Here is a 23898-nt window from a genome sequence, read left to right on the forward strand (position 1 = left end):
GGGGTTGGAACTAGATGATCTTTAAGGTCCCTTCCAACCCAAACCATTCTATGTTTCTATGATCGTTGGCTGTTCTCTTTTCGAAGACTGAGGCAGAAGAGAAAAAGGGTTGACATATTTGTAGGCCTCCAGGCTTGATTGGTAGCTATCAGTGGGGCCACAGGCTGTCCTGTGACCAGCACTGCAGCTAACCTGAGCATTAAGCCTCATGGTCAGCAGCTCTTTCAAGCCACTGAGAAACACTGGCTTGACGAGCTATATATAGCTCGTGGATTGAGACCTTCCCTACATAACAAGAGAGTTAAAAAGTGGCGTACAAAGGTTTTTTTTTAAAGAAAAGGCAGGAATTTCTACATGCTTTGGGGCCTTCAGGGACATGCAAGCAGGTGAACTGAAAAGGGAGTCACATATAAATTGAGAATTTATGCCTTGGGAAAGTACTGATATATTGTAATAGTCAGTGGGTGCCAGCTACAGCTCTTCATTCACCCAAGTATCTGACTTGGTTTGCTCTGAGACTGCCTTCCTGCCCTCCCCTTCCCTTCTTTCTCTGCCCATTCTGTCTAGCTTCTTTAAAAAAGAGGCTTCCCTATTCATACCTTCTGTTTGTTAGCTGCTGCCTTCTTCCTTCCATTCTTCTTAACAAAATCTACCATGAGAACTGATGCTTTGATAGCTTGCTATTTTATTATTTTATTTTCCCCCTCCTATAAGGGTGACACCTTGTTTGTCTTCAAATGACTTGAGGCTTTTGCTGAGGTAAATGCTGGCAAGGTGCATATGTAGAAACATCATGGCTCACCAAAATGTTAATGTCTATAAATAAAAAAATAAAATTAAAACAACTGCAGTTAAAAAATCCTTAAACCAAGTCTGAAAATTTCTTTATATGAAAGCTACAATAAAACCAGGATTTCACCCCTAATACAGAGAGTGACATAGCCCTGCATGGTTTGTGTATCACAGAAGGTGCTGTAGCTGGCATACCTCTATCTGTTCTGTTCAGCTCCATGAATGTAAACTACAATTGGCTTCATTTTTTTCACACACAGAATCGATCAGGTTGCGTTTGTTCTTCCCAGCCTGCAGGGTGATTGTAGAGAACCTGCTTTTTAACCTCACTTGTGTGAGATGGAGCTTGCTTGACAGAGCATCGTTGTTACATGGACCCAAGCAGCAAATAAGGGTACAGGTGTCCCCCTTGTCACGCTTTCTCTTCCTTCTTACACTGTTGAAGTGAGCAGTCTGGGGGCTGTTTTGGTCATATTAACAGAGGTTGAGATGTGCTGGCAGCAGTTGCCTAGATATGGACATGAGCTACTTGCTGACCTAAACACCTGCCTCACTTCCATGTGTGCCTGGCTTATGTGATCCACATTCATCTTTTGCTTTTTCAGCAAAACCAACATAGATGAGCTGTCCAGTTTCCTCCTCTTTTGCCCCAGTTCTTTCCCTTCTTGACATGTTTTCCTGGTCTTAAATTTGCAAGACCATCACATTGCTTTATTCGGGCCCTTCTAAAAATGTACTTCCATAATAAAACCCCACCTATTAATACAATAGAATGGGGAAACCTTCTCTCTGAGTGTGTTGTCAATAAGAGAGAGGGTTTCAGAACCCTCTTCACTTGCATTTTGTTGTGAATTTCTGCTAAATCTACTTTTATCACTATAGAAAAATATTTTAATATTAAATCTTAGAGATTATTCATATGATCAGCTATATAACTACAGTGAGCACTCAGCTTCTCATAGACTGTGATGAAATGACAAAAATTAATACATTGAAAATAAATAGCAATAGCTAGCTCCTTCAAAATCCAGTTTGTTTCCTCATCGTACCCTAAGTGAGGTATGCCATTTTTAAAGGAATGCAATGTACCTTCATCCTCATCAACAAAGGCTGACCCTACATAGCTCAGTGTGGAAAAGCATGCATAGTTTATAACTGACTGTTTCCTCTTGCAGTTTATCTGGTGGAACATCTTGCTTAAAAGCACAAATTTAAGATTGCAAAGGGACATTTCTGCCCTTGATTGCAACACAGGTGAAGTACAGTTAATACCTGCAATGTGGCCCCGGCTATCGGTTTTAAGGACTGAAATTTCTAAGAGCAAACAGAGGCTCTGAGCCGAGGGCCCCTTGCTGGGGGCACTGCCCCAGAGGCACGCTCCACTTGGACAACTCTTGCTGCAGTAAGAGCTGCTTCTGTGGTGGGTGGAGAATGCAGAGGGCAATAAAGTGAGCCTGGAGAGACCTCTGCTTTCTAACCTTAGGCATTTTTTCACAGTATAGATAAGGTCCCAGACATTCCTCTGACTGGAGCTGGGAGACCTTCCAGGCATGGTGGGATCCTACTGGCACTGCAGTGCTCCAGGTTACCTTAAGCTTCGGATAGGTGGTGTAGAGAAGACGGGTGGCCACTGATTTTCATATCATGAATGTGCAAAAATTGACAGATGCTCAAACCAAAGTCACTGTTGGAAACACAATGAATGACTGTTAAAAGGCTTGATTCAAAGCGGAGCTGGGCATTTAAGGGGTTAGATTAATGATCTGATAGGGAGATAACTTAATTAAAGCCATAACAAAAAACTCAGGCTATTTACAAGACTTAAGTATTCTTCAGAAAAGTGTTTTGACTCAACTGCTATAAGGAAGAACATAATTTGCAAAATTAGGAACTTCGGTTTCATTTATCTTTTCCCACCTCCCCTTTGTTTTCTGGCCAAAATCCTTAAGATTGATTCAGCTCTCAGAAACGGGACTTTCGGAAAGTTGAATCTTTCCCCTTTAATCCAAAACCCAATCAGGTAATTGGGAAATGTAACCTAATAGAATTTAGATCATTCCTAAATACTGAAATAAACACCATGGGTTTTCTCCATTTTTGATCCCTAAAATTTATTTCTTGGTTGTTTGACTTATCAGTACCAAGATCTACCTAAGGTGAAAAAGGCTTTTAAAAATTACTCAAAGGGAGTAGAAACTGAAAAGCTATTAAAAAAAAAGTTAGGTAAAGTCAATTGGTTTTGCTGAATATGTAAAAAATGCTGTAGGGAGGACAAAAGACTTGCATGTTTGACTCCAAGATAGATAGATAGATATATAAATAGACACATGGACAGTTCCGTGTTTCTGAAGAAAAGAAGTGAAAGAGCTTTCCTGCATAAAGGTGAAAAAATATGCATCATTGTACTGTACACCTTGGACTGTAAACCTTGTTAAAGTTGGTATTCTGCTAAAGAATATCAAAAGGGTGAAAGTATGTGGGTGTTTGCCTTCACCTAACTCCTGATAGTAAATAGAAATTTAATCAAAATTGATTAATTAATTAGATCAAAATGACAGCAAGAGGTGTGAATTTTCTTATTCATTATTCAGTTTTACTTCGATTGTTATATATGCTATTTACGGTTATTTAAAAATGGAACTATATGCATAGAGAAGAAGGCATATTACCATTCTTATTATTGTAGATCCTTTGTTTGGCCATAAGTCCTTAAATTATCAAGCAGTAGTTTTCATAAGATTAGTACATTTACATTTCAAATGCATGTGTACCCTATTGCATGAGTAAACTGAATGAATCACAAGCATCAGAATAGTAACAACTGCAGGCAATATTGGAAGGCAAGTTTGCTTTAGACATGCGTGTGTGAGAGAACAGTGAAATGGGATTTTGGGAGGAGGAGGTCTAACCTGGACTTCCTGCTTCCCCCAAAACCTGCGTTTAGTAACGTGATCAGAAACTTACTAGGATTATAAGACCAAAATTGCAAACCTTTGTATACATGAGTAACTATGCTGAGTAACCCTGCTGAATTCCCTGGTCTTTTTTGCGCCAGGCATAGCTCTCCTGCTTACGTGATGACAGGACAAGCTCCTTGGACCAGGTTCCTTCCTCCCAAAGGTACTGAAAGTATAAAGGCCCACAGAATCTCGGTGGTGACAGAGATGGTTTGGCTCGCCTAAAAAACAGATTCTGAGCAGCCACACACTGTTTTTTTTTTTCCCCGAGAAACTTAGACAAATCTGTTAACCACCTCATTAACTCCAAGTAAGGGAGAATAAATGGTATAGCCACATGCTATTCTTTTTCATTTAAAAGGCAGAATGAGAAAAATCTCATTTCTTAGCTTGGTGCCTTATATACCTGAAAAAACAGACCTCTGTGCCTTGTCCCAAGAGTCTTTACTATACAGTAAGACACAGCTGATAAAGACTTATCCAGTTGGATGGCATCACAAGCTTTTAAAAATATTTATTAATACTGATGTATCCAGTTAAGTGTAGTAAGTTCATATTGTTGGAAACTAGGTGAAATGAACCCCAGGTGTAACTAATTAAAGGCAATGCAATTGTACAAGGATTTAGTTGGAGCATAACATACATGCATTTTTTGAGTCCCCCACAATTACACTGGTTCTACATAGATTCAAGGGAATACATGGATGTTACTGTAAAAAAATTTTCAATGAATTTTAAATTTGGAGGTGGTGTCAGCACAAATCAGGGGACAGGTGGTATTAGGAGGCTTAGAGAAAATGAAGACATGAACGAAAAATAATAGAATTAAATTAAGATGAGAGGTAATCAGAAATGGAATGGGAAAAAAACAGAAAACTTTACTTCTAAAGGAACTTAGGATGAAAAGGCTCTATTGACTAAATGAATTTGCAAAGGTAGTGAAGGACAAGGAGAGAGGTTTCTTTAAGTACATTTGGAGCAAAATGAAGGCTAAGAAAAATGTGGGCTTGCTGTCCAGTGGGTGTGGGGACCTCATGCCTAAGTATATAAAAGGCTGAGGTGCTCAGGGCCTTTTTTGCCTTGTTTATCATTGGTCAGGTTTGCCCTTTGGCCTCTGAGGTCTCTGAGCCTCCTAGCAGAGCCTGTGGGAGTGAAACCATACTCACAGTAGAGGTAGAGACAGTGAGTGCTTGGGTTAATTAGCCATAGACAAGTCCATGGAACGAGATGGGAGACATCTAGGGAGCTAGGGAAGCTGCCCCATGTCACTGCAAGGTTGGTTCCCAATGACTGGAGAAAGGCAAATGTCACACCCATCCTCAAGAAGGGCAAGAAGGAGCATCTGGGGAGCTAGAGCCTGGTCAGCCCCAGCTCAGTCCCTGGGGAGGTCATACAGTAAAACCTCTTTCAAGGCTTTTCCAAACACAGGAAGGACAGGAAGTTGATTTGGAACAGCCAACATGATTTACCAAGGACAAATAGTGCTCTTCCAGCCTGAATGCTTTCTATGATGATAGGACTGGCTCTGTGGATGAAGGGAAAGCAGTGGACATCGTATTCCTAGACTCCAGCAAGGCCTTTGACACTGTTTTCTTCAATATCTTTATTGCTAAACTAGTGAGATTTGGACTGGACAAGTGGGTGATTGATAAGATGGTTGGAAAACTGACTTGACTGCCAGGCTCAGAGGGTTGTTTGTAATCTGTCAGTGGTACAAGGTCCAACTGGTGATCAGCTACCAGCAGTGTGCCTCAGGGTTCAATACTAGGACCAGCAGTGTTTTATGCCTTTCTTGGTGACCTGGGCAATGGGACAGAGGGCACTGCAAGTTTCTACTGCGGGAGCAGTCGATGTACTGGAGGGCAGGGCTGCTATTCAGATAGACCTTGGCAAGGGTGTAGCTAGCACATCCAGGGAGGTGATCCTTCCCCTCTGCTCAGCACTGGTGAGGCCACATCTTGACTACTGTCTTCAGTTTGGGGCTCCCAGTACAAGAAAGATATAGACTTACAGGGGCAAGTCCAGCACAGGTCCACCAAAATGGTTGGGGGCAGGAGCACAGGACATACAAGAAGAGGCGGAGGGAGCTGGGACTGTTCAGCCTGGAGAAGAGACAGTTCAAGGAGAATTTATCACTGTCTTGACCTGCGTAATGGGAGGTTGCAGAGAGGGTGGAACTAGGCTCTTCTCAGAAGTGCGGGGTGACAGGACAAGAGGCAATGTGCACAGGTTGAAACATGGGAAACTCTGGTTAGTTATTAGGAAAAAAAATATCACCGTGAAGCTGGTCAGACCTTGAAACTGGGGCCCAGAGAGGTTGTGGGATCCCCATCCTTGGAGATGCTGAAAACTCAGTTGCACAAGCCCTGAGCAGCCTGAGCTAACTGGCCCTCCTATAAGCAGCAGGTAATACTTAATGACCTCCCTTCCAACCTCAATTATGCTGTGATCCTAATGATTCTTCATATATTCTGTGATGTCCAAATATTGTCTCAGTTGTAGTCATCAACACAGCCAAGTGAGCACAAATTTGTAACAATTCTAAGACAAGAAAGAAGAGTACCAAAGGTCTGGACAGGAGTTATTTGCATATCTTGGTGCAAGGACATATCTGTGGATGTAATAAGAGGAGGAAAACATAACCTGAGTTTCAGGAAGAATATCAGGTCTATTTCTCCATTGTTCCTTTATTTATTATTTTTTTAGGATCCAAGCAGACCTTGTTTTAGCATATAGTCTCTCTAGAGCTTTTCTTTCTGTTCTATTTTCTGTCCAAATTAATTTAATGAAGAAGGCAATGCACCTAGCAGCCTGGTTTTGGCATAAAGTTAAATAAAAACCTAATTATAGTAGAATTATTTTGCATATTATCTCAAACATGCAATACAGTCATTTTGTTTGAAGTTTGATGTTAGAGCATGTAATTTTATAATCAGTCATAAGGAAGGGAATATGTTTTTCACATCTGCCTGGTTGCCTGAGAAATCACCATAACATGATAAAGGTTATTAACAGTTAAACATAAAGCTGAGGTGAAGGTGCCCTTTGGTACCTCATAATATGAATAAGTCAAAACTTTGAATAGTAACTTTTCCATTGGGCTGTCTTGCTACTAGAGTGCCATTATTTTATAATCTTATAATTAGTAGTTGCACAACTCTGTTCCTCTCTGGCATGTAGCCAGTTGACTGTGCCTGTCACATGCTGGGTTTTGGGACTCTCAGGAATTCAAGTTACACAGAACAAATTTAACATACAACAAGCATTTCAAACAAAGTGCTCGTGGAAATAGTTACTAGGAGAAGATAATGAACTCAGATGGACTGCACAAATATAAGTGGAAAACATGAGATTGCATATTTGGAGACAAACTTAGGAGCGGGTGTGCGTGCTGAGGTATTCCTTCATGGGGGTGTAAGGTAGGGCCTGAGCTTTCTCTTCTCCTTACCACTTGTCTTCATTTTCGTAGGAAAACAGAAAGGAAGGTAGGGACAACTGTAGTCTTCTGGACTCTGAAGGAGTCTAAAGGAAAGAAACACTAGGCATGAGGGTAAAGATGTCCCTAAGAAAGGTCATTAATATGAGGATGGGCACTCTTCATACCTGTGGAGTAATCACCGTCCTCGCATAGGGAAGAGCCGCATTCAGGTTATGGCCACCAAGCACATGGGAGGTGGACTGAAGTCTTCTTCCCTGTCACAGAATCATAGAATGGTTTGGGTTGGAAGGGACCTTAAAGATCATCTAGTTCCAACCCCCCTGCCAAGGGCAGGAACACCTTCCATTAGACCAGGTTGCCCAAAGCCTCATCCAACCTGGCCTTGAATACTTCCAGGGAGAGGGCATCCACAGCTAGCGTTTTCTAACCTGTAGCCCATCTCACTGACCAGGGGTACCCACTTTCTGGATCTGATTATCTGCAAGAGTGCGGTTTGGCCCAGGGAGCATGTGCCGGCGTGCGTGAGACCGGCAGGAGATAGTCCCTGGGTGCCTCTGCAGTTCGGCATGACCGAGGGCTCCAGGTCACACAGCTAAGAGGTACAGAGGGATAGATGGCAGCTGATGGGGGCCTGAAGGGGCTTCAGTGGTATTAAAAATTTGGATTTGAGTACTTTGGCTCTACAAGACTTGACCTCATTTTTTCTTGGCTTCCTTCTCTCAGCTATTAAATGGGAGCAGACAGTAGTTGCCTACATGCTTTTGTGAGGATATATGCAACAAATACAGCATCCAGACACCAAGATGGGGAAGGTAGATTATCTTTTATACAAATAAGGAACAGCTAGGTCTTCTAGCAAAAAAAGGGAAAGATAGAGAGTGAAGAAATGTGGCTTCACTTGGCCTGACAACGTGCATGTTACACAAAGCTGTGCTGTGGTGTTTGCATGGCATCAACATGGCCAATCTTCCAACAAGCAGTTATTGATCAACAGGACGTATGTCAGCACCTCTCATCCAGAAATGCTGTACAGGCAGTGCTCTCAAGAAGATGGGATATCCATCAAGCATTGCTTTCCCCTGTATTTTAATCTAAATTGATGCGTGGGAGAATGGGTAAAAAAGCTTAGAGATATCTTGTTATAATTTATCATATGCATTTGTACTGTTGGCATCAGCCTTTCAGAATCTGCTCCATTTTTCTCCCTTTCCTTCTGTGTTGCTCAATTTTGCGGTCACAACTGGGAGAACAAGTAGTGCGGTTAATAATCTCTGAAGCATAAGAATGAATAAAACATGTTATCTTAAACTGCAGGTTAGCTATAAAAATAGCTTCAAATATTAACTATAAATATATAATAAGAGAAATATTAGGGAAAAAAACAGCTATAAAATTTTCAAAATGCCTTTCTTTTTCTCAGTTCTGCCCAGCTGTGTGTGGAGCGATATCCAGGCACTTTGGAGACATAACCATGTTGGGGCCCATGTTTTCCTTCTTTATGTGACTCTGGAGAGCTCCTACAGCCAAAGGAGGTGCCTGGATTCTCCCCTAGGCTAATGGTTAATGGAATTAAATTCTAGCTGAGGTGAGAAATCCTTCTTCCTGCTTCAACCTACACAGCCTCTTCCCTCCCCCTTCTCCACCTTCCCAGTAACACTAATCAGAGAAGAGAGTAAACTGGGGATTTACATTTCTCCACCTTCTCCTCTGTCTTCACACTGCACCCCTTTGCATCTGCATTGGAGATCACTCCAGATTTGAACAAAAGGAAGGGTCTTCAGCGAAAAGAATGGGGGTGATATGTGTATAAATAAATACACATCACCTCATGGCATTTCTATTGCTGGTTTTGTGCTTTTTCTGGCTTGGTGCTGGCTTAGTTTGCCTGGTATTCTCAGGGAATGGGATTGGATTTCAGGAAAGAGAATCCCGCCTTTCAACTCAGCAAGTTTGAGGTCTTCTGCATGACACACCAGTCTCTTTTCCTTCTGTGACTGGGGAACAGGCTTTGTGGAGAGAAGGTAGACAGAAATAGACAGAATGACAGGGATAGGACATGATTTCAGATGCAGATGCCTAAATTTAGGTTCCTGGGTTGCAGATGACTTCATGTGAGCTAAGCTTCTGCATTAGGATAAGTTGAATTGCTTTCCCAATACTGCTCATTGTATAGTGGAGTATTAGTCAATAACATGAGCCTAAGACACCTGCATTTGGGGCTGACTTCCCCCTTTTGGCATTCTGTCCTAACCTGAGTAAGGCTTTTGAAATCAGTTTTGAATGCTACAGTTTTCTTATTTTCTTCTTTTTTAAGGGTAATATCCTGCTTTAGGGTAACAGAGAGAGAGACAGTATTGGTTTATTGTGACAATTTCATTTCATATTTGCATTATTGTTAACCATTTCTTTGATTACATTTCTGTAGGTAAGTAAGTAAAATATTTTAATCTTGATAAATCCACTGCAGCAGAGTGGCAGTGAAAACTGGCTTGGACAGCCATGGCTCAAGAGCAGTTTTCAGTGGTTCACTGTCAAAATGGTGGCAAAATCTGTAGAAAAGACTTCTGTGTCTACAGGAGGTCAAAAGCTGAGCATCAGTCAGCAATGACATGCTTTTGTGAAAAAAATACACATGGTCTGGAAGTATAAATGAGAGCATTGCCTGCAAATGGGGCAAGGAATCCTTCCTCCCTGCTTTATCATTGATGAGGCTGAAGTTTTGCATTCAACATCTCAGGAACTGATCAAGCACATTTAAAGAAAGCCCAGAGGAGAGTGGTAGGAAAGATCAGTAACAAAACCTCCCTCCCAGGACTTCCAAGGAAATACCGTAGTATTGTTTAGCTTAAAGCAGATGAAGTCGAGCAGGAGTGTAAATTCTTCATGTGCATAGAAGCTAGAAGGTGTAGTAGTTTCAGCATCACTTCAGGATTTTACATCCAAATCAGGTTTATTTTTATTACTTTGAGGTACATACCCTGGAGACAATCTGCAGACCAAACAGTATTCAATCAATAGTTGTTCTTCTGAAAGCACACAAACTGCATAAATGTTTATAAACCCCAAATGATGTCACCGTACAAGTGACAGCAGAACAATGGCGAGGGCTGCACTCCTCTGAGCTATGGAGTTGTTCCCTAGCAACTGCAGAGGCACTGGACAGCCTTTGGAGCCACTGCCAGTGCAAACAGGCCACTACCTGACAAATGGTTGAGAAATTATATCAATACGATATTCACGGAGGAGATATTGCTAATCGATTGCCTATTTGTAATTTACAGATATCACTTTCTGCCTGTGGGTAAACCATTAAGTAAAAATTCCTCTGATTAATAACTGCATTGTTATTTCATTTCATATTTGTGTTAGTATTAATCATATACATTTTGTATGTTGAAGTTTTTGAATTCCAGGGGGATAGCATTTGGTAGCTGCTATTATGTAAGAAAAAGCTGAGATTAAGTTTGACATTAAGATAAACTGATCAAATGACTGCTAAAAACTTGAGCACCGATTGCTTCCCTGGCTTGGGACTGAATTTTGAAGCACAGGGCTAGGCACAGAGGCAAAAGGGAGAAAGGGGAATAGTAAGGACTTTATCTAAGAGGCCCAGCTATTTATTAAATCACTTAATCATGACATACCAGCCCAATTAATAACTATTGGTGCAAGGAACACCATGGACTAAGCCACACTGATACTCCTAGCTCCCAACAGATGACAGAAAGCCGTGTTCTGCCCTCCTCGTGTGGCTGACTGCAACAGAGAGCAGATCACCTCATCTTCTGCAACGCTGCTCCCTGCTCTGCCACTAAGTTATTCTGTGAGCCTGGGCATGTCCCTTTACCATTTTGTAAAACAAAGTTAGTAAGATTTTCCTGACCTATGGTTAATTACACTGTAGGGGATTGTGAAGTGCTCTGTGGGCACGTCTGGCAGTAGAAGGGCAAAACACCTCCAATGTAGTCCCTAAGTTTCAACACCCATCTCCATATAGAATTGTCTAAATCATCCACTTCCCTGAAAACCTGTGACTGATCAAGATGTTTGGCAGTGATTTCACTCAATTACTGAAATGAGTATCAGGCCCCCTGTACTCATGTATGTGGAGACTGTGATGAGGGATCCCTCTCCCACTTCTGGTAAAGCCTGACCTGTATAGGCCTCAGCCTATACACTTCACTTCATCCATGCCATCCTTCTTCAGCTATGGCCCCTGCTAATCCAACTTGTAGTCTGTTGCATGAAATGCTAGATGAATTTGAGCATTCTCCTTATTTTGTATTCCAGTTACCCATTGTTTTGGGGGGGAGTTATTAGTATTTTTTAGTTCCTTATCTGTAGAATAAGCCACTTGAAAACGAGACTGGCAGAATTAAAGATCCTCAGCCTGAATTAACCTGGGAAAGAAGAATGTTTCCCATGCAATTAGCCACAACATTTATATTACCACCAATGGTAATTCCACGGCTGCTTCTCAGCGTATTGCACTGAAAATGAACTCTAAGTAATAAATGGGCTTTTTCCAAAAAGAAACGCTCCTGAATATGCACATGACTTTACTTCTACCTCAGCAAAGACTGCTTTCAGTTAGATTTGATGAGGGGACTTTCCATTGACCTACTCCCTGTCCTCCCCAACTAAGCTCATTAAATATTTGTTAGAGATTGACATATACCTCTGTACTGAGGCAAGAATTGTCATCTTTGTCACTTGCCTATTCAAAGAAAGAAACTTCCACTCTATTTTGGGTCCAAGGATTTGTGGCAATCAGTTTGGGAGAAGTAAGGGAAAGGGGCTAGAGAGCGAAATAAGAGAGTGATGTATGCACAAAGAAACTCTGATGTGCAGTAGGGGCCAAATTAATCCAATTTAAAATTTCAGGATTAAAAAGAAGTGCAGAAATCTTGGGCTGCAGCAACATGTTGCCTTTGGCAGAGAAGTTCCGCTTGAGAAATTCTTCCTGTCCTTGGCTGCTCACTCCCTGGCCACAGCATTTGCTGCCTCCTCTGCAGAAATGTCAGTGTGGCCCTGAAGTAAACTGGATCTCTGAAATGATTTGGCATAAATCTCTCATTTTCTTTGGTTTTCTTCGTCTTTTTTTTTTTTTTTTTTTTTTTTTGTAGCTTATTTCTTTTCAGCCTAGGTAATTTCAGAATGCAAACCTGAGACGTAAGTAGTTGTACTGGGAGGACAAGCCGCGCTTTGCTGCAAAGTGCGGCACTGGGAACTAACATGTTTTGTAACACTGCCCTCATCTGACTAAAACCTAGTTATCTGATGTCTTGAACTGTGGAGTACCCTTCATCTCAGAATTACATAACTCATGCCTCATGTATTTCAGTTCCACAGGTACTGCAGAAGAGAGTAGGAGAGGATGCGATTTGGAGACTGAGGGGCTTGAAACAACAGAGGTAGTAAAGGGAGGTAGAAAGGCAGGTAGCAAGTTTCATCTGAAGGCAGGGAGAAATGTTCAAGGGGAGCAAAGTTGCGTGTAAGGTGGTTGTGTGAAGGAGCAGCATGTGAATTGAAAGGGAGGTGCCTCAAAGGAGACAGAAACTGGAGAAGGATGTGTACACGTAATAGGGTGGCTGTGAAGCAATGCAGAGAAAAAGGAAGGTTAGAACAAAAGACTGAAATGGCTCCATCTCGAGCAGGTCTGGAACAGAGGAATTAATCCATTGCCCACAGCAGGGCTGTAACTTCTCAAATGAGGGGGCTATTTGACCTATCCATACTGAAAAGTTATGGACCAAATACTTTGTCAAGCATAACTGACCCCAGTCTTTAGCTAGACAAAAACCACAACTTCTATAAGTGACATTTTATGGACTGTCATGATGCCTGGTTAGTTGCAGTCTGCTATTTTGGTATCATCACCTTTTGTTTTTTTCTCTAACTTTGGGCAATGTTTCAGCTCATCTGGAAGAAATCATAGCCCTCCTGCTTTAAAGGATTGGACTGGAAGCAGCAGGGCAAGTTGTGGTGCCACCTCACATCAGTCACTTGCCACAGAAAATTCCCAGCTGCTCCTTTATCTTTTTGCACGAGCTAAGCCCCAGCAATAGTTGTATCGAGAGATCCTGCACTGTAGCAGTGACTGTGGAAGGGACACACAGTGTATCTCCACATACTAGTTTAGACAACCCTGAAAGCTGTCTTGACTTGTTCCCCTACTGCAAAAGGCCCATCCTGGTCACTGCAGAACAAAATTGCTATGCAGCAACAACCCACTATTCAAGCTTGTGACTTGCCCTAAAACACAGCTGAAAGCATTTTCTTCTGCAGAGCCAGACCTTTATAGCTAAATCATATGAGAAAGTTCCATGCAGCTGTGATTTTTAAAGGCTTCCCAGGTGCTTTGCATTTCCTTTTCAATGCTTGCAGAATCTGTGTAAAGTGGGGAGCAAGCAGGTTTCAAGGAGTTCCTCTTTGTTTTTGATTGTGCATGTAGCTGTTTTACAAAAGGCAGTGTGCCTTTTGGGCTAAGGGATGTGACTATTGCAACCTCCCTCTGTTAGGAGAGGCCTTATCTCAGAAAGCTAGTCTGTGAGATAGCAGGTGAGAATTAAAACAGCTTATGGTTATTCTCTTTCTTGTTTGCTTTGTCTTGCTTTTTGTCTTTTCACCATGAACCTGTCTGTGGACACCTTCCTTTTGAAGTTAAAGGGTAGAGTTTTGCTTTAGAGAAAGAAATTGCTTGTTTTCATCGATCTGGCTGATGATTTTGCCTGCCTGTTGGTAGCTGCAGGAAGGGGGGAGCTGAACCCAAGAAAAGCAGGTGGCCTGAGGGTGCTCTGCCTCTCTGCTCTGGCATGGAACATTACCTAACACAATGCGAGAGGTGTAGGTGCAGAAGTTGGTGAACTCACTAACTGGAGCAAATCAAAGGGAAATACTATACAGAAGTGCTTTGCGCAGGTAGACTTGAGGTTCAAACTCTGACCAGCTATTTTGGCATTACTTGATTTGCAAAGGTGAGGCTCTGTTGGGGAGCCTGACAGGGCTCCTGTAGGCCTGTTTGGGAATGTGGCTGTCTGTGACCTGTGGTGGATGCATTACAAATCATAGAATCATTTTGATCAGAAAGGACCTTTAAGACCATTGAGTCCAACCATTAACCTAACACTACCAAGTCCACCACTAAACCATATCCCTAACCACCACATACACTTGTCTTTTAAATGCTTTCAGGGATGGTGACTCCACCACTTCCCTGGGCAGACTGTTCCAATGTTTGAATCTCTGTTTCAAGGAATAATTTGAATCGTGAGTGTGGGGCAGAAGGCAGGAGCCTCCTCACTACCTTGTAGCGGTTCGCTAATGCCAGCCGCCTATGTCGATTTTTAAGGGGGCTGGGGTGGGGTAAGCCCCACCACTGAGTACCGCCCTGTGAACTACCCACTACCCCTCGGCCAGCCCCGCCACCCCTCCGAGGAGCCGCGGGCCCCGCTCGGCCCGAGGCGCGGCCTGGCGGGCGGCCTGGCCCGGCAGAGGGCGCCGCCGGCCCGGCGATGGGTCTGCGGCGGGTGGGCGGGAGCGGGGCCCGGGCGCGGGCCCGGCGCCGTTGCGGGCTCATTGGCGACCCGCGGCGCCAGGGCAGCCGTGCTGTACCTCGGCGTGAGGGTGCCCCTGCTCGCCCCTCGGTGGGGAAGGGTTAGGAACCGCGTCATCAAAACGATCGAGGGTTTAAAAATTAAAAAAAAAAAAAAAAGAAGGAAAAAAATAATTAAAAACCCAACTACTAAACTTCTGTTTGTATTTCTGTCTTCGTTAATAAGTGGCCTTGTTGCCTTGCGAGCAGCCTGACTCCCCGTGGCCCCTCACAAGGAGCCCGGCCCTGTGTGGGCAAGGCAACTTGGGTGGGAAAGCGGAGGTGCCGCTCCACTCCCTGAGGAAGCGGCCGCTCTACCAGGGCCTCTGAGCGGCCTGAGGGGCAGGGCAGGGAAGGGCGAGCTCTGCCCTCCCCTTCGGGCGCTGTCGTGTGTGGCCTCCATTCATGGGCCCTTCTCCTGAAGGGGTCTGGTCGAGGCACCGGGACTCCCTGCCCTTGGGGACTCACTGCTGGAGGTGCTGTGCTTTCTGCTGCGGCCAGCTCTGTGCAGCCCGTGGGGGAAAGGACAGGGTACGGTGGAAACTGGAGGGCCCCAAGTAACTACGACAAAAGCATTGTCACCTGCCGTTATTGCATACGGAGGAAATTCCTACCTCCTTTGGGTTTTTTTTTCTTGAGTGGTACATGTGAGTTCTTAGCCCCGATCCTGATCTTCAAGAACGTCACCTTTGCCTTTGCATAGACTTCAGAGCCGTTTACGGGCTTTCCAGAGCTCACCCTGTAAGAGTGCAAGGGAGATGATGTGAAAAGCGCTGGCCTCCAGGCACACAAACCTTCCCAGGGGCTACAGTACTGCTGGGTCCAAGTAGCCCTCTTTGGGCCACTGGAGCAAATACTGGTCCAGGCTCTGGCTTAAAAGCATTTTTCTTTCACTTTAAATTGCATAGATTGGAGAAGATTTTTAGAAAGTTGAGACAGGGATCATGGGAACGCGGATGTTGCATGCTTTCCATGTACCTTTCTCATTAAGTGTCTGGCATTCACACATTAGTACGTGACTGCTTAACAGGGAAATGGAATATTGAAACCACCACATCCTCAAAAAATACCACACCAAGGTTGTAATTGTACCTTATTCAGGGAGCTCTTGGATGAGAATTCCCTTGTCTGAGTCTTGTTTTGAGAGCCTGATTCTGATCTGACCAGCTTTGTGTTTGTTCCTTTGGATATTATACACTGAAATAGCAAATGGCATTGCTACAGAGCTGAAGGTGTTCCGGTTTTATGGTAGTTTGCAAATGCGCCTCTCCAGTGGATCTTATTATAAATACATAAATAAATAAAATTCCAAACTCCTTAGTGGCCACTGTGTCTAGACCAGTGTGTGAACTTACTCTCTCCACCTAGTCCTGTTTGTCCACTTTCTCACCTGGGATATCACTGCCCAAATTTGAGGCTGTGAACTGCGGGTCCTATGGGGCAGGGCATGTCTCTGTGGTAGTTGTTTAGATAGTGCCTCGTATAATGGTGTCCTTACCTGAAGGTTTGTGGTGCTCTTGTAGGGTCGCAATAAACAAACTCCTTGAAAGAGTCCATCAGGTGAGGTAATCTGAGCGATGCATTTGTGTGAGAGTTTATATGGCTGTGACAGAGCAAAGACACACACAAGGAATAAATTATATTCAAGCATTTTGCTAGTGAAGACACTAGCTGTCCCACAGGAACAGGAAAGCTATTGTGGACCTGACTCTGCCTGTCTTCCTTTGGTGTCAGTGCTCCACAAAGAATGCATTTTGTATCTTTAATGCTATTCATTTTAGCAAAAGGTACAGCCTGGGACCAGTCAGAGAACATAATTAAAGAATGCTCAGCTTCCATCGCTCATATAAATGTTGTGTATTCATATTTCAGTTAAGTCGGCCTCCAGTGTTGCTAAGGTATCTGATGTTCTGTTAGTGCTGTGTAAACAATAGCAAAAACAAAGCATAATTAATCTTCAATTAATCTGAGACATTCATAACAGGGATTAGAACAATAAACAAGTTTTATAATTGTCCTTCCTCCTTGCATACGAGGTTATTTGACCTCTTTAGACTAATCAGATTTTATTTGGCAAATTAACTGTAAAATTCAGTATTAGTAATCCCAGATGGTCAAAACTCACTCAAGCTTCATCCCCTCCTATTCTGTTCCCTCCAGGTGGGGAAAAAAATATGTTATTTAAAAAAAAAAGTTTGGAACATGAACAGTCTTGATCTCTTTTTAAAAAATTTAGTTTTCTCTGTCTCATCCCGCGTTTTTCATCTTTAGACTATAATATTTTCATTTTCAAGCTTTTTCTTAGCATTTCTGAGGTCTGGGTTGTTTTTTTTTAAATGAAACCTGAGAGTCCTGCATAATTGCTTGCCTTTGGGAGTTCAGATTTTAATTAAAAAAACAACAACGTGGGGCAGTTGTGATAAAATCATAAGAACTGGCAATGCATTTAAATTTCGAAGACAGGTAGGGAAGCATTGTGAAGGAGAAGAAAACAGCCTGTCAGGAGACTTTCCTGATGATGAAACCCTGTGGGGTTATGGGTGGCCAGCTGCAGTGCCCAGAGGACACAGAGGGAAGATGACAGGTCACCTATATCCACTGCAAGTGCAGGAAAATGTGAATCTTCAACCACCAAGACTGCCTTGTATTCATGGTCTTTACTAGGCTAATTCTGCCCCCTCCCCAGCTCCTTATCTGTTGATAATCTTTCCTTATCATGATACACATTTGATGTGTACCCATGCCGGCAAGGGTAATACTGGCACAGACTCAGCCCTGTGCCAAGCAGGTGCTTAGGGAGAATCCACAAGGCTGGGGCAAAAGTTGAGACCGTGACTGTCTGTTTATCGGTCTATATTGTTTAAATGATGATTCATTACTTGCTGAGAACAAGGAACTGGGCGAGGCTTGCTCCCTTTCCCCGAAGGACCCTAGTGCCTAACACCAGGAGTGGTGGAAAAGTCCTAATCTTCAAAGGGAGAGATAGTAAAAGTTCTTCTGTCAGAAGTGTTTTAGATAGCACTGAACAAAGGCTTGGAGACCTATTGACTACACTGAACCTGAAAAGGAGATAACCCAGCAGATGTGTGGTTTTGCATTGCAGTGTAATTACAGGTGAGCTTTACTATCACAGAGCTGAACCTGTTCCTGGGTGCTGGGAAGGAAACCGGTGGCATATTACTGCTGTGACTCTTTTTTCCAGCACAAAAGCACACATCTCATGAAAAGGCATGTCTAGTCAGAGAAACAGTGCCATGCTTAGTGTTCATGGTATTCAGCAGTGTTGAGAGCTATTAATTCATGCTCTGATGAGCTCATCTTACCTCTGCTTTTCATATCGAAGTTCTGAATTTCATAGCTTGTTATTCTGAATGGATGGCCAGAGAGTGGTGTTCTCCTAGCATGAACTGCACATTTGGTTTATGCAACGTGAATCTTTCGGTAAGAACTGAAGAACTGGGGTAACAATGGAGCCTGTATCCTGCTCTTATCAGTACCTGATAATGGAAGTTCGTTCAGTAAGACAACGCAAAACACAGCGTGGGCAGAAAGGAAATCTTCTGGTTCAGAAAGGCTGACCTAGCACCCAAGTGAATGGACAATGCGTCATCCTTCAACTCCCCAAAGGAGCAGTGTCCTTATCTGGCGCTTGCCTTGTAGTCCAGGACATGACCCTGCTTAGTAGCCATAGGGCTTCAGCGTGCAAGCCATCGTGATGGTATCATGTCACCTCGTTCTCTTCCTCATACTGTGTTCAGTATGTATGTATGCTCTTGTACCCTCCCTGTACTCAGCACTTAAAATGAAAGCAATTTGCTTTCACACAATAAAAACATAACAGTACTGTCTTGTACGAGTGAATTATCCTGCACATTGGGGTAAATTTACCCAGAGAGAGATGAAATAGTGGTCCAGTAACCAGTTTCCCACAGTTTTTAATACTAGGAAGAGATCTGAAATTATCCTGGCTTTTCCATTGTGTCATTAGACTATGTTAGAGCTGCTTCTCCAGTCCTCTTCCACAACCTTCCCCCCCCTCCCCGTGCCCCACGTGCTCTTGCCCCATTTCAGGCTGGTGCTTGCTTCTTTGGGGAGCTGTTGGCTTTGTGTTGCCATTGGAGACAAAGGAAGAGAAATGGCCCTCCCCAGTCAATCCACTCTTAAACTAAAGTATGTTTCAGAAGTATGTTTAGCTTTGATTGGGAGGGGTGGGAAGAGGTTCTCCTGTCTCTGTTTGCCTCTATTTTACTTTGAAGCCATCCAAACATCTCATTGCCTGGCTTCGTATGCCTCTCAATACATGGAACTAGCAGAGAGAATATGATGAAACAGGTATTTAAGGCAATTAAAGGGCAGGCTGGAGCACAGGCCGAGTTATCAATCATTGCATGATCTACCTGGAGAGGTGAAAGAATAGTGTGGGTACTCAGCACATATCCGTCAGGTATTGAAGAGGGGCTATGTGGGGATCTTTTTTTTTCCCCGCTAAATCTGCAATGAAGTAGATAAATTTGTTAGTTTACCTGTCTTATGGTTTCAGATAGTGCTCTAAATCAATACTCTGGAGGAGCTGAGAACAGGAAACTGCTTTTGCAGAGGTCCGATCTAATAAAAGCTCAATTCCAGGACTAAAGCAGAAGATGGACTGAGAATCCCAAAGTGACACACAGCATTTAACTTTGGCTTTTTTAAAAACCTCTCACACAGCTGCAGTAATCTAAAACAAAAGCGCTCAGCTTGGAGAAATCCAAAGGATAGAAGTGCATTAGCCCACAAAAAAAAATTTGTCAAGGATCAGATTATATCCAAAATGTCCTCGTCTGGTATTCCTGCTCCAAAAAAAACAGAAATCATGAACTGCTTTTTACAATGTTCCTCTGCCAAAAACTCTGCCAACTGCATCAATAACCTATTTGTGCTCAATATATTAGTCGTTCACCAATCAGAGACTTATGCAAGTATTTATTTGTTTTACTGTCGACAGGATAATACTCCAGTCATTACAAATGGGTAAAAATAAAAATTTCTGCCTGCCCCCAGTTTAAATTATTGGTTGCTGTCCTGCAGTTTGGAGCTCTGCTGGTAGTTTGAGGACATGGAGCCCTTCTAACAGTAATGCTGACAAGCTTGCTAGTGCTGATTGACTCTACTGGTGGGTTTAGGTCCATGAAACACTTTCAAAATACAGCAGTGACGTGTCGACCTCAAACTCTGAGAAACACCAGTCTAAGCAAAGAATGTAGAAAGGGAAAGAAACTGAAGCTGTGTGCGGTGGTATGACCAAGCTTAGAAAACATTTGGGAAAATAGTCTGGGATTTTTTTTTCTGTAGCATCAGTAATTGAATTTAAAAAAAAAAAAAAAGGTGTGGTTTTTTCTCTTTAAAAAAGGATTTAATGGTAATAATGGTTTTTAATAAATCGTTCTCTGATAGTTTTTGTGCTGTTGATATTTAAGCAAAACCCCACTAGGTGTCCTCGGTCAGTAATTTGACCTGAGAAGTTACAGTTTCTCATAGGAGATTTGTAGTCTGAGGTGTGGGAAACAAAGCCGGAGCAGCCTGTTGCGGTTTGGAAGGCTGCAGGCATCCTTCTCCTCCTCCACATGCCCGCAAAACAGTACTGAAAGTCGGTTCTGGCCCTGAAAGCATACCTGTGTCAGTAGCAAAGCACTCATCGGTGTTTCCAGGCTACAGTGAGATGCCTTTAAATGTAAGAGAGTAAGCGTGTTCTTCTGAATATGTCTTGATGTACACTGTAGATCTGTGGTCTACTTGCAAGCACATGGATCACTCTGTCCATCTTAAATGCCAGATGAAGGAATAGCTTTGAAGAATCTCATGTTCATTTGCAGCATAAATAGGTCTATTATAATCAATGACCTTGAACAATCAAGGAACCTCAGGATTTATCAGCATTAATTGGAAAATATCCAAGTGCCTGTGTGTGCAACCAGATTTTACCTGAACTTGCAAACCTCTTGAGTCAACGAAGGTCATCTGGAAATCAGAAGGCTTTCTTCTGAGTCTTTTGGTATGTTTTTTGCTGTAGGGTTAGGAATACCCCAAGCACTGCTTTCCTGCTACTGTCTTACATCTCCCCCTTTGCTTTGCTGGAGGTAGTGGGAAGTGTGGAGAACACTCCAAGTGTATCTCTGCTTCACTGAACTGATTTTATCCTGTTCATTGTCTTTTGGTTTGTGTTGATAGCAACAGTTCAAAATCTCTGTAGAAAGCAAAGATGTTTGAAGTCTTTCAGGCAGAAAATTAGCATGTTGACAAGAATTGTGGCTCAGAGTGTCTGAAACCCAAATTTAGCCTTACTAAATAAAAAAAAATAAAAACCCCACTGGTTGTTTTCTGTGTAGTTCCAGCAGCCTTGCACAAGTTTTCCTAATGAGTTTTGTAAATAATCTTTAAAAGTAATCAAAATCTGGACTGAAGGTCTGTGAGGGGCACGGTGACCTCATGTCAGGGCTTGGAATTACACATCTGTACTCAGTGTTGTTTCTGGTCTACTACACATCAATGCCAAAGGTTGTTGGATTGCAGGTTTTAAGGAGCGGGGGGGAAGAAGGCAAAACTATCAGAAGGCAATCAGGGCACAAAGGCATTTATCCCAGTGCTGTATTTTTTTTTAATATTGAATACTGTTTCTGAAACATAATAGAAAACAATCTTATTTGAATGTTTCAGTAGTCTTTTTAATAAGTCTGAACACTAGCTCTCCATGGGACCTCACATGTTGCTGTTTCAAAATACTGAAACCATTCTATACTTCTAGAAGAAAACTGTTTTTAATGAACAGAGACTGCGGCTCAAAATATACATTAGCAAAAAACATTATTAAATGAGTTAAATGCTCATGAGACTTGCAAATTGATGAATTTGGAGGAGAAAGTTCTCCGTATAGCCACGGGGCAAATAAAGCAAGGGCAGAAGAAATACAGGCCCCGACAAAGTGCTGTAACATTGGCCCCAGGTCATCCCGTTTCCGGCTTGGTTGAATGCTCGGCTTCTCTTCCCGAAGGCTGAAGCTGTTGCTCTTTCTCCTTGTTTCGAGTCCTTCAGGGCACATCTGTTGCCCTGTAGCCTCCTCTGGGTAATTTTTCCCCCTGTTCCTAATGTTGATGTTCTTAATACAACTCTGGAATAACCAGCCGCTCCAGTGCCTTTGTGCTTATCTCGCTTTGAAATGTAAGGTTGGACCTGCCTTGGGTAGTCACATGAATTCACTGCAGGAATCCAGCTATTTTGTGGGGGCATCAAAGAGGGGAACTTGACCCTTTTCAGCAAGGGCAGACCTCCTGTCCTATAAGGCAGGAGTCGACATGACTCACTGCAGGTTTTGAGTGGCGTGCCTCCTGATTCCAACACTTCTTCCAGTGTATTTCTCATCTCATTCTGATCTAGTCATGAAGTTTTATGAGTGCTTTTCTTCTCTGGCCTTTTTACCCTAGCTCAACGCTGTTAAGCAGCCTTTGTTCCTTTTAGTCATCCACCCACAGCTTTCCCAGTTTTATTAGTGCCAAAATGAATGCTCCTACTTCTCTAGGCCATTCAGCACACATTGATTCACCCAACTGTCTAATCAGCCTTTTCTTATTCCCAGAGTGGGACTGGGAATTAGCTGAAATTTAAATAGAATTCCTGCAGATTAGGATGTCCTGCAGAAGCAGATCCCCTTTTGTATGGCACAGAAGATAAGCTTTAGGTTTCTAAATGCTCCAACAATCTTTCTGGCATGATTAGCGCTCGAGGGAGTGTTCCTGTTATCCAAAAGGCTTTAATTGTGCCCTGAGGGTATTGTGAGATGGTGAGGGGAGCTGACCTGTGTTAGGGAAAGATAAATCATTTATCACATTTCTGGATGTTTTGAAAGTCCCCAGCAAACACCAGGTTGGAGCAGAAAGCTGAGCAATGATTCCTGCCGAGAGGCAGGCAGCCCCGCAGTGGCTCACAGCTAATTGCACTGGCAGAGGAGGTTGGCACATCACCTACCTCCAAAAGATGGACTCTGTCCAAGGCACTCACTCTTTGGGAATACAAGGCAGATTTTGGGGAAGACAAGGTGTGCTGTGGCTGCTCTCCTTCAACTACAGTGCTGGTGGTTAGGGGGTATCTCAGCCCAGAGACTCCTCTCTGGTCTTTGTGGGCAGCAGATTTATTTGTAGCTCCTCTATAGGAAAAACTAGCTCTAAGGTCAGGTCTTTTTTTTTTGCCTCTCCCTGTAGAAGAATCCCCTGCTATCGAGAAAGAAGCTTGCTGTAGAGGGATCAGGATATAATTTTCTCTTGGTCTTTAATTAGTGGGTTTTTTTAATGGTTTCTTCACAAGCTAGCCCTTTAAGTTGCTACTATTTCTGACTTGTCTGACTGTGCTGTCTCCTCCTTCCTCCCTCCCTCCCTCCCTCTGTGCCCTGGCCCGCTCATTTCCATTTCTGTGTCTTGTCTTTCCTTCTTGTTGCATTTCCTTCCCTGCAGAGTTTCATACTTCCTTATGATCTTCACACCTACCATAGTCTTTGCTTAACCTACAGAAAAGATCAACTGTTGAAGAACTAATGTTGACATTGAACTGTCATTGCTGTTACTCTGCTATACTGAGGTTGCTGTGAGATGGCCAAGAAATGTCTAGTTGCTGAGTCATTGTTTGGAGACCTCTGCAAGTCTGGGCATGTGTGGCTATCTCTGACTGTTTCTTTTTTTGGCAAGCCTCCCCTGTGACAAACGAGGGCTAGAGTCTTGTCCAGTAAAAAACAATGAAAAACAAAGCAACGCTCTAACACACAGTTAACATATGGAATTCTACCCAGAGCAAGCTAGGCTTACAAACCCACACACTCTGCTGCCTTTCAGCAGAGGCATGTCCTGCTGTTCTGTGGAGTTTCTCCTCTGCTGTTGTAAAGAGCAGGCTGGATCTACAGTCAGGAGTAGCACCAAGACTGATATTTAGATGGCCAGCCAAGTCTTAATATCCATGGAAAGGCTCTACGTTTCTGTAAATTTCAAGATTGCTTGCATGCCAGGTGAATTCTAGGAGCAAAAACAGTCCAGTCACAGGTTTAGTTAAGCAAAGTGGGGAGTATGAGCAAGAAGCTGAGTTATGTTTGTTTTGAG

This window comes from Nyctibius grandis, chromosome 2 (assembly GCF_013368605.1).
Source record: "Nyctibius grandis isolate bNycGra1 chromosome 2, bNycGra1.pri, whole genome shotgun sequence".
Lineage (NCBI taxonomy): Eukaryota > Metazoa > Chordata > Aves > Nyctibiiformes > Nyctibiidae > Nyctibius > Nyctibius grandis.